Source organism: Aquarana catesbeiana, linkage group LG05, assembly GCF_042186555.1.
Source record: "Aquarana catesbeiana isolate 2022-GZ linkage group LG05, ASM4218655v1, whole genome shotgun sequence".
Lineage (NCBI taxonomy): Eukaryota > Metazoa > Chordata > Amphibia > Anura > Ranidae > Aquarana > Aquarana catesbeiana.
The window spans coordinates 515,097,788-515,113,026 of record NC_133328.1 but is presented as its reverse complement, the minus strand read 5'-3'; the positions used below and the strand labels follow the sequence as shown (position 1 = coordinate 515,113,026).

The following is a 15,239-nucleotide window of genomic DNA, read 5'->3' as shown; positions in this document are numbered from 1 at the left end:
ACACACAATGTGCGTCAATGCATGTCACTGCAACATGCATCATTGTGTGAATGAACCCTAACATATGTAAGAGCCTGGATGAAAAGGAAAATGCAGAGCAATGCTAACATTACATCACAGCTACATCTAAGCTGCATTTCTTTCATTTGGGTGAAATCCTCATGGTCTAATCTTTACAGGATCTCAGGATCACAGCTGCAAAATCTCTTTCCTACCCTCAATGAGCCACCTTTGTCACTTGCCTGATGTCTCCCCATATTCTTACAGAGAATCTACTAAAGGGCAAATAATACTGCTTATAGTATCCTGCACCCTCTAATAGACCCTTTAGAGTATTTTTTTTATCAGATTTTATTTAAAGAAAATTTTATACATTTTACACCATTAAGACAAACTGCCACAAAGGATGGAATACAGAACAAAAAAAAAAAAACTATAAGGATCTCTATAGGATTATATCAAATATAGAGGCTTATCAGAGCTTGTGGGGTGGGAAGAAATTATCTTGCAATGGTGTAGATTGTAGAATAATAGAAGAGTCCTTCTGGAGATCGAACTAGTTCCACTCCACCAAAAAATCAAGAAAATAATTGTGGGTGGATTAGTCCTTTAAAATTACAATTTCATATAAAAAGCTAAAGCAGAAAAAGTCTCCTTAAAAAAAAAAAAAAAAAAAAAACTGAACTCCTTCACAGCACTTATACTAAATAGTGAGTACAGTAAAGCATTGTTTAAATGTCATGGAAAGGTTTTTTTCCCATGAGTCCTGAGGTGAAAAATTTTACAAAGGTAAGGAACTATGTTACCAAAGTAACACTTTACAAAAGCTAGAAAAAGTTTAAGGATTTTGATACCAACTGCAATAGTCTAGATTTATTTACTTACATATGCATTGTAACTGGACACTAGAAAGAAAATATTTCTGTTTGTCATAACTAATTTCAAATCTGTGTGCATGACTACATACCTTTTGAGACCTAATCTAAAACTAAAACAGGAACTAGGTAGTGTATATCATACAGTATTAGATCATAAGTCTTACATAACTTTTAACAGTCATTCCACGAGCACTACATAGAGCCTCATGCACATAATTGTTTATTTGTACTCACCATAAAATCTTTTTCTTGGAGTGCATTGAAGGGCACAGCAAGTCATATACTGTCAGGTTATACTGGTGCCTACAGGAAAAATGGCCACTGGCAAACAAAACACCGTAGGTCAGCATGATAACCCCTTCTACTACAAGCATGCCTCAGTTTTGTAGCAAAGCAGTACTAAGAGCATGATCATAAACAGAGGGATGGGACCTGTGTACTTCAATGAAACCCAAGAACATGAATTTAGGAAAAATATTTTCTTTCTTGTCCATTGGGAGACACAGAAAGTCATATCGTATCAGGGGGTGGGCAACTGCAAACCACCGCTATGAGGCCCAACAACTGGGGACTGTGCTTGGTTCTATTCCTTAAAGACTAAGTCCAGAAGCTAGCACTGGATGAGGCTAAACCCCTCACCTGGCAAAAAGAGAACAAGACCAGGTGGCAATAATATTGGAGCTGATGCCAGAAGACCAAAAAACACACACTAGTGAGGAGATACAGCATTAGGGAACACCTAAACATTCACCATAATATTAAATTGCTTTATCTGATCCAACCAGGAAAAGGAACTAAAAACAATAGGGAAGGGCTCACAGCCTAAGTGTAACTAAAATGGAACACCTCTCTAAGAACTGGGATAGGATAGAGGCATTGCAAACAATGTCCTTGTAAAGGAAGACAGTCTCCTTAGGTGAGAGAAGGCTTTTAGCCTCAGATCAAATAAATCTTAGGTCCAAGGGGGTCTTTTTAGAGTGCCAGGGTATGAGGACACTGAGCACTTCCTGGCTTTTTACATTTCTGGAAGAGGACATGATTGGAGGAGCACAATTGACTGATATCAGCCCCCACTAAAAAGAACCCTGTGCACTGCTGTGCTCAACCTCAAAGAGTGGGTGTAATGGGAAGGTCTTTGCAGCTGTAGGGGCTCTGAAAGACCCAAGACTGGAGATAGCAGGCTAATCCTTCAGAGGCAGAAAAATAAGTACCACATTAATTAAGGGTCAAAACAATCTGTTGTAAATCTGAGGTATGGGCAGAATTCTGCGCTTTCTCTAAAAACAGACTGGGATCTGAAAAAAACCCAGTGACTGAAGCTCACTTCCAGGCTATCCCTGTGCAGCACTCCAAACCTAGGAATGGCTGATCTGGATAGCTGCCATAGTAGACACCAGCTCAAGAAGTGATGTAGTGAAAATCTTAATTCAAGAAACAACTGAAGAAAAACAAAAAAGGCTAGTAAAAATAGACTTTTCCCAGCAGAGTTGAAGAAAAGATGACCATTCTCCCAGGACACTAGCAAAAACTGAGGCATGCTAGTAGTAGGAGAGTTTATCCTGCGCTGGCTTTTTTTCTTTGTCAGTGTCCAATCTTTCTCTAGTTGGCAGTATAACCCAACAGTATATAACTTTCCGTGTTCCTCAAAAAAATGAGAAAGAAAGTGACTTTACGATGCTCAATTCCATATCTATATACATGCTCCAGTGTGGCAATGCTCAGGCTGGCCTGTTGGTAGAAAGAAATGGGGACTTATTTCACCCAAAACAGCAAAGCGCTTGTGTATAGGACTGGTCAATCACCAAGCCTAAACACTCACATAAAGATGTGAAGAGTGTTATCACTTTTGTGTAAGCCCTGAATCTATCTATAATGGAACTTTTACAAAGTTTGGCACCAACAACAGAATTATATGGTAGAAGCATTCAGGGAGGGTAATTTAACAGGACTGGCAGGTAATCTTCAATAGACTGACTTTTTCCTACTTGGTTCAATTTAGGACCAGTGGTGTGTAGTGCTGAGATGGCCACCTCCACCTAAATGTGATTGAGGTTCTGAAAACTTGCTAGCAAGTTGAATCACATGATTTAATGTGGAATTAAAGGAAAAAAATTACAGAACAGGTCTTATTTTTTTTTTCCATTTCCAAAAATTATCTACTTCAAAAAGACAGCAATTGCACTGCAATTTAACCACTTAAGGACCGCCTAACGCCGATTTACGTCGGCAAAGCGGCACGGGCAGGCAAAATCACGTACATGTACGTGATTTGCCTTCCGCGGGTGGGGGGTCCGATCGGACCCCCCCCCCGGTGCCCGAGGCGGTCCCGTTCTGTTCCCCGGCGATCCGAGATGAGGGGGAGGCCATCCGTTCGTGGCCCCCCCCTCGCGATCGCCGCCGGCCAATGGGAACATTCCTTTGCTGCTGTATGCTAAACAGCAGCAAAGGAAATGATGTCATCTCCCCTCGGCTCGGTAGTTTCCGTTCCAGCGCCGAGGGGAGAAGACATCAATGTGAGTGCACAACACTACACACACAGTAGAACATGCCAGGCACACAAAACACCCCGATCCCCCCCCCCCGATCGCCCCCCGATCCCCCCCCCCCAATCACCCCCCCTCCCCCTGTCACAAACTGACACCAGCAGTTTTTTTTTTTTTTTTTCTGATTACTGCATAGTGTCAGTTTGTGACAGTTACAGTGTTGGGACAGTGAGTATTACCCCCCTTTAGGTCTACCGTACCCCCCTCTAATAAAGTTTTAACCCCTTGATCACCCCCTGTCACCAGTGTCGCTAAGCGATCATTTTTCTGATCGCTGTATTAGTGTCGCTGGTGACGCTAGTTAGGGACGTAAATATTTAGGTTCGCCGTCAGCGTTTTATAGCGTCAGGGACCCCCATATACTACCTAATAAATGTTTTAACCCCTTGATTGCCCCCTAGTTAACCCTTTCACCACTGATCACCGTATAAACGTTACGGTTGACGCTGGTTAGTTCGTTTATTTTTTATAGTGTCAGGGCACCCGCCGTTTATTACCGAATAAAGGTTTAGCCCCCTGATCACCCGGCGGTGACATGCGTCGCCCCAGGCAGCGTTAGATTAGCGCCAGTACCGCTAACACCCACGCACGCAGCATGCGCCTCCCTTAGTGGTATAGTATCTGATCGGATCAATATCTGATCCGATCAGATCTATACTAGCGTCCCCAGCAGTTTAGGGTTCCCAAAAACGCAGTGTTAGCGGGATCAGCCCAGATACCCGCTAGCACCTGCGTTTTGCCCCTCCGCCCGGCCCACCCAAGTGCAGTATCGATCGATCGCTGTCACTTACAAAACACTAAACGCATAACTGCAGCGTTCGCAGAGTCAGGCCTGATCCCTGCGATCGCTAACAGTTTTTTTGGTAGCATTTTGGTGAACTGGCAAGCAAGCACCAGGCAGCGTCAGGTTAGCGCCAGTAGCGCTAACACCCACGCACGTACCATACACCTCCCTTAGTGGTATAGTATCTGATCGGATCAATATCTGATCCGATCAGATCTATACTAGCGTCCCCAGCAGTTTAGGGTTCCCAAAAACGCAGTGTTAGCGGGATCAGCCCAGATACCTGCTAGCACCTGCGTTTTGCCCCTCCGCCCGACCCAGCCCAGCCCACCCCACCCAAGTGCAGTATCGATCGATCACTGACACTTACAAAACACTAAACGCATAACTGCAGTGTTCGCAGAGTCAGGCCTTGATCCCTGCGATCGCTAACAGTTTTTTTGGTAGCGTTTTGGTGAACTACAAGCACCAGTGGCCTAGTACACCCCGGTCGTAGTCAAACCAGCACTGCAGTAACACTTGGTGACGTGGCGAGTCCCATAAGTGCAGTTCAAGCTGGTGAGGTGGCAAGCACAAGTAGTGTCCCGCTGCCACCAAAAAGACAAACACAGGCCCGTCGTGTCCATAGTGCCCTTCCTGCTGCATTCGCCAATCCTAATTGGGAACCCACCACTTCTGCAGCGCCCGTACTTCCCCCATTCACATCCCCAACCAAATGCAGTCGGCTGCATGAGAGGCATTTTCTTTATGTCCTCCCGAGTACCCCTACCCAACGAACCCCCCAAAAAAGATATTTGTGTCTGCAGGAAGCGCGGATATAGGCGTGACACCCGCTATTATTGTCCCTCCTGTCCTGACAATCCTGGTCTTTGCATTGGTGAATGTTTTGAACGCTACCATTCACTAGTTGAGTATTAGCGTAGGGTACAGCATTGCACAGACTAGGCACACTTTCACAGGGTCTCCCAAGATGCCATCGCATTTTGTGAGACCCGAACCTGGAACCGGTTACAGTTACAAAAGTTAGTTACAAAAAAAGTGTCAAAAAAAAAAAAATATATATAAAATAAAAAAAAATAGTTGTCGTTTTATTGTTCTCTCTCTCTCTATTCTCTCTCTATTGTTCTGCTCTTTTTTACTGTATTCTATTCTGCAATGTTTTATTGTTATTATGTTTTATCATGTTTGCTTTTCAGGTATGCAATTTTTTATACTTTACCGTTTACTGTGCTTTATTGTTAACCATTTTTTTGTCTTCAGGTACGCCATTCACGACTTTGAGTGGTTATACCAGAATGATGCCTGCAGATTTAGGTATCATCTTGGTATCATTCTTTTCAGCCAGCGGTCGGCTTTCATGTAAAAGCAATCCTAGCGGCTAATTAGCCTCTAGACTGCTTTTACAAGCCGTGGGAGGGAATGCCCCCCCCCCCACCGTCTTCCGTGTTTTTCTCTGGCTCTCCTGTCTCAACAGGGAACCTGAGAATGCAGCCGGTGATTCAGCCAGCTGACCATAGAGCTGATCAGAGACCAGAGTGGCTCCAAACATCTCTATGGCCTAAGAAACCTGAAGCTACGAGCATTTTATGACTTAGATTTCGCCGGATGTAAATAGCGCCATTGGGAAATTGGGGAAGCATTTTATCACACCGATCTTGGTGTGGTCAGATGCTTTGAGGGCAGAGGAGAGATCTAGGGTCTAATAGACCCCAATTTTTTCAAAAAAGAGTACCTGTCACTACCTATTGCTATCATAGGGGATATTTACATTCCCCGAGATAACAATAAAAATGATTAAAAAAAAAAAAATATGAAAGGAACAGTTTAAAAATAAGATAAAAAAAGCAGAAAAATAATAAAGAAAAAAAAAAAAAAAAAAAAGCACCCGTCGCCCCCTGCTCTCGCGCTAAGGCGAACGCAATCGGCGGTCTGTCGTCAAACGTAAACAGCAATTGCACCATGCATGTGAGGTATCACCGCGAAGGTCAGATCGAGGGCAGTAATTTTTGTAGTAGACCTCCTCTGTAGATCTAAAGTGGTAACCTGTAAAGGCTTTTAAAAATGTATTTATTTTGTTGCCACTGCACGTTTGTGCGCAATTTTAAAGCATGTCATGTTTGGTATCCATGTACTCGGCCTAAGATCATCTTTTTTATTTCATCAAACATTTGGGCAATATAGTGTGTTTTAGTGCATTAAAATTTAAAAAAGTGTGTTTTTTCCCCAAAAAATGCGTTTGAAAAATCGCTGCGCAAATACTGTGTGAAAAAAAAAAATGAAACACCCACCATTTTAATCTGTAGGGCATTTGCTTTAAAAAAAATATATAATGTTTGGGGGTTCAAAGTAATTTTTTTGCAAAAAAAAAATAACTTTTTCATGTAAACAATAAGTGTCAGAAAGGGCTTTGTATTCAAGTGGTTAGAAGAGTGGGTGATGTGTGACATAAGCTTCTAAATGTTGTGCATAAAATGCCAGGACAGTTCAAAACCCCCCCAAATGACCCCATTTTGGAAAGTAGACACCCCAAGCTATTTGCTGAGAGGCATGTCGAGTCCATGGAATATTTTATATTGCGACACAAGTTGCGGGAAAGAGACACATTTTTTTTTTTGCACAAAGTTGTCACTAAATGATATATTGCTCAAACATGCCATGGAAATATGTGAAATTACACCCCAAAATACATTCTGCTGCTTCTCCTGAGTATGGGGATACCACATGTGTGAGACTTTTTGGGAGCCTAGCCACGTACGGGACCCCGAAAACCAAGCACCGCCTTCAGGCTTTCTAAGGGCGTGAATTTTTGATTTCACTCTTCACTGCCTATCACAGTTTCGGAGGCCATGGAAAGCCCAGGTGGCAAAATACCCCCCCAAATGACCCCATTTTGGAAAGTAGACACCCCAAGCTATTTGCTGAGAGGTATAGTGAGTATTTTGCAGACCTCACTTTTTGTCACAAAGTTTTGAAAATTGAAAAAAGAAAAAAAAAAAAATTTTTTTTCTTGTCTTTCTTCATTTTCAAAAACAAATGAGAGCTGCAAAATACTCACCATGCCTCTCAGCAAACAGCTTGGGGTGTCTACTTTCCAAAATGGGGTCATTTGGGGGGGGTTTTGTGCCACCTGGGCATTCCATGGCCTCCGAAACTGTGATAGGCAGTGAAGAGTGAAATCAAAAATTTTCACCCTTAGAAATCCTGAAGGCGGTGATTGGATTTTGGGGCCCCGTACGCGGCTAGGCTCCCAAAAAGTCCCACACATGTGGTATCCCCGTACTCAGGAGAAGCAGCAGAATGTATTTTGGGGTGTAATTTCACATATGCCCATGGCCTGTGTGAGCAATATATCATTTAGTGACAACTTTATGCAAAAAAAAAAAAAAAAAAAAAAAAAAAAAAAGTGTCACTTTCCCACAACTTGTGTCAAAATATAAAATATTCCATGGACTCAATATGCCTCTCAGCAAATAGCTTGGGGTGTCTACTTTCCAAAATGGGGTCATTTTGGGGGGTTTTGTGCCACCTGGGCATTCCATGGCCTCCGAAACTGTGATAGGTAGTGAGGAGTAAAATCAAAAATTTACACCCTTAGAAATCCTGAAGGCGGTGATTGGTTTTCGGGGCCCCGTACGCGGCTAGGCTCCCAAAAAGTCCCACACATGTGGTATCCCCATACTCAGGAGAAGCAGCTGAATGTATTTTGGGGTACAATTCCACATAGGCCCATGGCCTGTGTGAGCAATATATCATTTAGTGACAACTTTTTGTAAATATTTTTTTTTTTTTGGTCATTATTCAATTACTTGGGACAAAAAAAATAAATATTCAATGGGTTCAACATGCCTTTCAGCAATTTCCTTGGGGTGTCTACTTTCCAAAATGGGGTCACTTGGGGGGGTTTTGTACTGCCCTGCCATTTTAGCACCTCAAGAAATGACATAGGCAGTCATAAACTAAAAGCTGTGTAAATTACAGAAAATGTACCCTAGTTTGTAGACGCTATAACTTTTGCGTAAACCAATAAATATACGCTTATTGACATTTATTTTACCAAAGACATGTGGCCGAATACATTTTGGCCTAAATGTATGACTAAAATTTAGTTTATTGGATTTTTTTTATAACAAAAAGTAGAAAATATCATTTTTTTTTCAAAATTTTCGGTCTTTTTCTGTTTATAGCGCAAAAAATAAAAACCGCAGAGGTGATCAAATACCATCAAAAGAAAGCTCTATTTGTGGGAAGAAAAGGACGCAAATTTCGTTTGGGTACAGCATTGCATGACCGCGCAATTAGCAGTTAAAGCGACGCAGTGCCAAATCGGAAAAAGACCTCTGGTCCTTAGGCAGCATAATGGTCCGGGGCTCAAGTGGTTAAAGAAAACACACTGGCTGGATCCTCTTTGCCTCCCTATGACTGCTCGACAGCAGCCCAGTCAAACTGACAAGACTGTGCATAGATCCGTTCCAGACAGAAGGTCTCAGATTTGGTGTAAACATGATTTCAGAACCAGAGAGCAAGCACCATAAGGACTGTGATATTACCTTTTGTTAACACTAAACTGGCAGTTACAATGTAGCTACTTACCAGCATCTGGATAAGAGGTTCATCATAGTTATATTTTTTTTACTAATGTGAAAATATTTAAAGTGCAAGGGCACACAGAAATTATTTTTCAGTATTTAATGGTTATTATGAAGTTAAATAACCCTCATATTTTTTTATAAAAATACTCTATCGACTCCAATAGCAAGATATTTTCTGACTCCACAGCACCAAGAACTTCATTGCATTGGTGTCACAAGGTGTAGAAAGGATATCTTAAGATCACAAACCCTATGAAATAAAATAAGCTGGTGGATCATTTAAACCACAGAACATCAGCTATTAATAGGTATAAACAGTGCAGCGTTAAACATAAATAATATAGGTATGAATACTAATAATGAATCGTTATGTGAGAAAGAATTAATAACACAATAATAAGAGAACTCATAAACAGTTCATATATAAAAATAGTGAGTCCAAAGAGTTCGTGTTGCCAAATAGTAATGATCAATCGCCCAAGAAAACAAGTGAGTCACCGCTGTGAAAAACTTCTACCACCAAATATGATATAAGGAAGCTTACCAGAACATAAGGACCCCATTTAGCTTATACCAAATGGGTCAAACAGGCAGTGGTGTCACAACACCTAGATATGGACGGTTTGCTGGAATCTTCTCCAGTGGACCTTGTGATGTTAGGAAGATTTGCCAACAGCCATCAGAGCCAATATAGTATTACGTGTAGACATATGGGGCCTTTCTGAGTCAAAACTGGAATCTTCTCATCAGTACTACGTTAGGACATAGATCCAAGTATTTTATTATTGGATGTTCCGCTTTCCACGTCTCTCATCTCCTCTCATTTTCTCCTCTGTATAATCTGGTAAGCCTCTTTATATCATATTTGGTGGCAGAAGTTTTTCCATATCTTGGAGTACAGTACATTACACAGAACAGGAAGTCATAGACCATGGGTTACATGCTGCTACCTTCGGGTGTCTGGACACTGGCAAAAGGAACACCCATATTACCCAACTCACTCTGTGGGACTTCAGTTTTGTAGCAAGCAATAAGGAGAAGTAGAGGACAGAATGGAGTATTCTAGGATGCCAGTAAATTCCATAAGTCTAAATTTCCATTATCCTAATTATACAGTACAGAACAGGAAGTTATAGACCATGGGCTGTCCCCAACCAATAAACGGAGGAGGAATCAATGGACCCAAAACACTCATAATGATAACTTGAACCACCTTGTGACCAAAGCTTGCATCAGAAAAGGCCTAAACATTTACCCAGAAAAACTATGCTATAGCATGAAGACCAAGTTGCTGCCTTGCAAACCTGTGAAACAGATGCTCAATGCTAAAAGGTCCAAGAAACACAGAGACAGATCTGCTGGAATGGGCCCTGATAGGGACAGGAGGAAGCCATTACTTGAAGGAATAAGCTCTGGAAACAAGGAGCCTGAGCCACCTAGAAAAGGTGGAAGAAGAAGAAGCAGGATGTCCCTTCAGGGAGGACAAATGGGGTTTCTCTAAAGGAAGATGTTGCAGCTAGGTAGATCCTAACTGCTCTGACCACATCCAGGCTGTGGAGAAAAATCTCCTTGGCACATTTTGAAGCAGGCCATAAAGAAGGGAGGACAATATTCTGAATGAGATGAAAGGAAGAGACTACCTTGGTGAGGAAAGAGGGTCTGGCCTGCAGGACCACCTTGTCCCTATTTATGACAAGAAAAGGCCCAGTTTGAGAACGAGAAACCCATCCAGGGACACGTCTGACAAAAGGCAATGGTCACAAAAAAGCCACTTTATTCCTCAATGGAATATCCCTAATTGGTCATTGGGAGGTTATTAAATAACTGAAAGTACCACATTCAGATCCCAAGGAGACACAGGAGGTTTGAATGGGGGATTAACACAAGCAACACCTTGTAAAACGGTCTTCACTGGCAAGTGCAAAGCCAAAGATTTCTGAAATAGAATGGATAACAGCAAAGGTTGCCTTCAAATAGGGTTGTAAAGTGTCTATCAACAGAATCCTTAAAAGAGAGAATATCTTCAACAGAAACAGTGAGATACTTACTGAGAACCGAAATGGCAGCATATACCAGATTCTGGTGCGGCTAGGCAAAAGCTAGTAGGCACTGCATCAACATGTGAGCTCACAGAAGAACTCAAATGGCATGGAGTCTTGGCTTGTGCCTCATAACAAAAAAGGAAGAGAAAACTTTTCTCTAGGGTATTTTTCTGGGTTCCACCTCATCTTCCTCAATATCTTCCTCAAACAGGTTAGGAAACTTAGGGTCATACTAATGAAATTCAGGTGGCGGAGAAGCAGAAAATGCTTTGGGCCTTGGAGGCCAAAGGTTCTAGAAGAGCAAAGAAGTAAAAAGTTCAGACGTACGTAGTTGAAATGAAATCTGCTTTAGTCGGATAGGCCATCTGTTGCACACCTGAGAGGGAGCTATTACCCTGAGTGCTTTGCTGGTTTTTCTCAGTGCAACACTAGTGCTAATATGTCCTTTTTGTCAGCTTCCTTGTGCCTTGTCTTGACCATTGCTGAGTGAGGGGATCCCTTGTGGGGTACTCCCAAAATGGATGTGAAATAAGAGGGTATTAGCATGTCTGAGAAAGGAGCCGTGATTACCCAGACACGGACTGATGTCATATGGCTGTGTCTCTGGAACAAAAGGCAGCTGGAAGATCAGCAGATGTGCTTCCTGTATTCCTAGCAGAAAGGGCAAGTAGAAGTGCATCAATATACAGTGCAGCAGAAGGGAATCAGTGAGGGCCATTTTTTTACGCATCCATAATTTTACCAAAAATTTGGGTGGGTCTATATACCAAAAGAGTGCAATAGAGAAAAAGTTGGGAGAACATCCCAACAGAGTTGATATTAAGTGATCCCAGAAGGTATGCAGTATCAACAAAGTTACCCCTTTTTTTTGGACTCAAAACATCATAACAATATCACAGTAAAAAGCATCAACCCTCAACCGATAACCACAATAACAACGTTGTTATTAATAAAATGAACACACACTGGGCCCACAAGCACCACTTGAATGGAGGGAGGGGTAGATTGTCCTCTATCCAGATTGGGATATCAATTATGTAAAGAGCCCAACTGAGCAGTATCGATCTACAATAGTGAAGATAATCAACATAAATGTGTCTCTTCAATATAGTGACACCCTCATTCACATAACTACTTAGAGTAAGGGGATCGTATATCAATCTCTAAAGGAGGTGGGGGGGTTGTTTTTTGAATATAGCTAAAAGGGGAGAGGACAGAGAGATTGGCACAATTCCCATTTAGATGGAGGCAGTATCCTTTTAATAAGATGTCCTACAGGTTCAGTTATTGTAAGAAATATTTATTGTTCCAGGAAGATTCCAAAGTTCAGTTCATGGTTCATACCATTTGGGAAGAGAGTACCCAGTTCAAAAATCCACCTCTTTTCTACCTGTTGTAGGACTCAAAATCTCCTTTACTTTGTGGTAGTTTCAGGGCAATTATGACCTTCACTTTGAGGCCTTCCGTCTTTCCATCATGTACTGTACCTTTCTAAAGTGCTGTACCATGGGAAGTCTGATTTCTTCTTTTTAATTGAACGGATGTGCTCCCCAAAACTGGGGGTCTTTTGTTTTCCTAAATGTAGGATTTGTGGCAAGGACATTCCAACATGTATGTATGATCTTGTCTGTTGAACAGTTAATGAAACTTTTGATTTCATATATTTTGGTTGCCCCTACATTGGTAAATTTCTTATGCCCCGTACACACGGTCGGACTTTGTTCGGACATTCCGACAACAAAATTGTTGGCTCAAACTTGTCTTGCATACACACGGTCACACAAAGTTGTCGGAAAATCCGATCGTTCTGAACGCGGTGACGTAAAACACGTACGTCGGGACTATAAACGGGGCAGTGGCCAATAGCTTTCATCTCTTTTTTTATTCTGAGCATGCGTGGCACTTTGTCCGTCGGATTTGTGTACACACGATCGGAATTTCCGACAACGGATTTTGTTGTCGGAAAATTTTATATCCTGCTCTCAAACTTTGTGTGTCGGAAAATCCGATGGAAAATGTGTGATGGAGCCTACACACGGTCGGAATTTCCGACAACAAGGTCCTATCACACATTTTCCGTCGGAAAATCCGACCGTGTGTACGGGGCATAAGTCTTTTCGACAAAGGGATAGATGCTACAGTGCCCACAGGTGTACATTCCTGTTACTTTAGGTTTCTGGTCCTTTGGTGAAGCTCTAGAGGACTCTGAGTGGACCAAAAAGTCCTTCAAGTTATTAGCCTTTCTTGTTACTATCTGGGGATATGGTCCCACTACCTTTGCAAGTTGAGAGTTATGGGGCGTACACACGGTCGGACTTTTCGGCTACAAAAGTCCGGACGCCGACGGACAATCCGATCGTGTGTGGGCTTCCCCGGACTTTCAGCGGACTTTTCCAGTCGCAAATCTGACGGACTTTAGATTTGGAACATGCTTCAAATCTTTACGTCGTAACTCCGCCGGACCCAGAAATCCGCTCGTCTGTATGCTAGTCCAACGGACAAAAACCCACGCTAGTGCAGCTGGCTACTGGCTATCAACCTCCTTATTTTAGTCCGGTGTACGTCATCATGTACGAATCCGTCGGACTTTTGTGTGATCGTATGTAGGCAAGTCCGTTCGTTAGAAAGTCCCCCGCAAGTCCGCCAAAAGTACGTCGAAAGCTTGTTGGACGGGCTGTCGGACTTTTGTAGCCGAAAAGTCCGACCGTGTGCACGCAGCATTAGAAGTAAGAATATGCCAGTGTTCAGAACTTCTCTAATGGTTTTCCATTGTGCTCCAAATTTTGTAATGAATATGACCTGGTCTGACCTGGCAAGTGGAAGTGCAGCAGCCAGAAAGCACAGCACAACTACGTCACCACCCAAGCAACAATGCTGTGTGGGCAAAACCTGCCAAAGCAAAGATAAACGTTATAATAATGTTGCCTTTTGCCAATGTAGTAGAGATGTTTACCGAAGGTCATGTATACAAGGAAACCCTGTCATACTTTATGCCCACTGCAGGTTCTCGGTGGGGACCAAAATTCACACGTCACAGTAGGCATACCCCCAAAGAAGTCTTCAGGGTCTGGGTGCCATAGGAATGAAACATAGCCCTGGGTCTGTATAGCCCCCTTTAGCTAAATACACTCATTGCACCGCATGGCAAGGTGTACTCCTAATGCAGGAACCAGTGTCTGAAGCAAACATTGCAAACTGGCTGTGCTGCTGTGGAGTCTAGGTATAGTTCTAAAGATGTACATCTAGGGTAACCAATCTGGGAACTACTAGTGAGCCCCAAGCCAATAAGCAGTTGGATTTTGATAGAAGTGTCAGGCAAAGTAGTAAAGTAAAATGAAAAAGAATGTTTTTTTTAAAAAAAAACTACCCCATAGGAAATGTCAATCACCTAAAGACATTAGAAAAAAACTGGGAGTCCCCCCGGAATAGGTGGGATTATATGAGGGTGCACTGGGGGTCATTTCTCAGCAAAGCTTTTGCCAATGTTCATTCATTTGCAGGTGTAGGCATATGACCTCCTGTCTTGTACAGTACGATTATGATAAATAAAATTACATTAAATATAGATTTTTTTGTAAAAACAGTGTATCAAATAAAAGCTTTAAACACAATGTAGGAAAATTAGTCCGAGTTATGAAAGGGTAATATGGCTAAACAAAGGATGGAAGAATCCAATCAGTCCAATCTAAATGCATGAATACAGCATATTAACTACCTGAGTCCCAGCGCTGTTTTAAAACACAGTACTGGCAACAGGTGTTTTTAAACACATTCCCAGCTGCTTTACCGGCCGCAGTGTGCTTACATTTGTAAAGCTGACTGTCAGCTTTCATCTGGAAGTGCCAATCACTTCTACAACGGGAGCAATGTGACGCCTCCCCCACCCGACCTCGTTTTACCATGTTTACTAGGCTCTACTGTCCCATCTCTGGGCCTGCTGCAGTCGTGGTGGGTGTTACTGGGAAGGGAGGCGGCAGCTCTACGAAAACACTCCTTTGCAGACCTGCCCCCAGTGAATGGACCAGGAAACGGCGTGTATGATGCCACTTCCTGGTCCTGAGCTGTCAATCACTGGGATCAGCGCCCAGTGAAGCAGCTGATGGAACATGATCTGTGTTCCATCAGCTGCAGTAGAGTACATCCAGGATTCAATAGACCCCAGATGTCTCATAAAAAGAACCTATCAACTATATGTTATCACATAGGGGGCTGTTGGTCCCTATGTGATAGCAATAAAAGTTGTGTGTAAAAAAAAAAAAAAAGGGTTTAAAACATTTGAAGAGACACATAAAAAAAAAAAAAAAAAAAAATTTGAGCCCCACAGACATGAAAACACATGCATTGGGATGCCTACGTATGAAAATGGCGATTGCCCTACACATTACATATGGACGCCAGAGTGA

General features: G+C 42.4%; 1 protein-coding gene across 3 annotated transcripts in view; it reads right to left on the bottom strand.

Annotated features, from left to right (window-relative positions):
- UBXN2B (UBX domain protein 2B) overlaps positions 1–15,239 on the bottom strand; it is a 69,088-nt gene that overhangs the window by 5,586 nt on the left and 48,263 nt on the right. The gene's annotated exons all lie outside the window — the stretch shown is intronic.